Source organism: Atta cephalotes (assembly GCF_000143395.1).
Source record: "Atta cephalotes unplaced genomic scaffold scaffold00013, whole genome shotgun sequence".
Taxonomy (NCBI): Eukaryota; Metazoa; Arthropoda; class Insecta; order Hymenoptera; family Formicidae; genus Atta; species Atta cephalotes.
Genome location: NW_012130077.1, coordinates 2,293,159 through 2,294,220, shown reverse-complemented (window position 1 = coordinate 2,294,220; position 1,062 = coordinate 2,293,159).

The following is a 1,062-nucleotide window of genomic DNA, read 5'->3' as shown; positions in this document are numbered from 1 at the left end:
ACTAATATTGTATTATTTTAAGTAAGTACCTTACCTTCCTCGACTGTAGTGTAGTGTATGTGTAGTCTCTACGTGAGTAGATATATATATATATATATATATATATATATATATATATATATAGAACACAGACGAATAAGTGGATATTAATATGGATGACTACGAACATTATCTGTAGACTTTATATTGTCAATATGAACTGAATAATCTTCATATTTGAGTACTCCAGCATTAAATACTTCTTTCATCATTCAAGTACATAGCGGAATTGTATTCTCACATCGAAAAATTACTGTTGCATTTGACTGTTTTTTAAAAAGATAGAACAAAATATCTTTAAAATTATGCACAAAATTTTGTGCATTATAAATAGCACATAAGTTAAAGAAGATAGATAATGATGAATTTTAAATACGAATAGTTGCGAAGTTATTTAATATTAAAATATGATTTTAAGGAATTGAAATATGCTACTCGGACATTATTAAATCAATATATTTATAATTTTAAACGTATATGTATTTGTTGTTATCTTAAATAAAATATCGATTATTGAAGCACATACCGAAGAAAAACTAAATATTATACTTGAGTTTGAGTTTGGCATGCAATTTATTGAGAAAATTGAAAATATTTGCCAGAGGCAAAATTGTAACTATCGATTAAGACAAAAATATCGTGGGCTAATAGAAACGACAGACGTATTTACTTCGGAAAGTTTATTAACTTCAACGCGGTTAGAAGTTTAGAATACTCTCGACAAGTCGAAAATTTCGAGATCTTACAAGACGTGGAATTATTCGTCTGTTCTTCATCTGAACTTTCAAGTGGCATGCAAAGAATTCTCAGAATGGATTGACAGCTTCAAGATGATCACTCGAAATCTCAATTATATTAGAATATTGTTGAGGAATAATAAAGCAGATGACTGAGAGAAATATAAGAAAGAAGAAACTAGATTTACAAAAATCGATGAGGAGAAAAAACGTAGATACATACATATCTAAGAAGTATTGTATAAAAAGTGATCATGTATCTTTAGAAAAAATTTCGAGATATTAA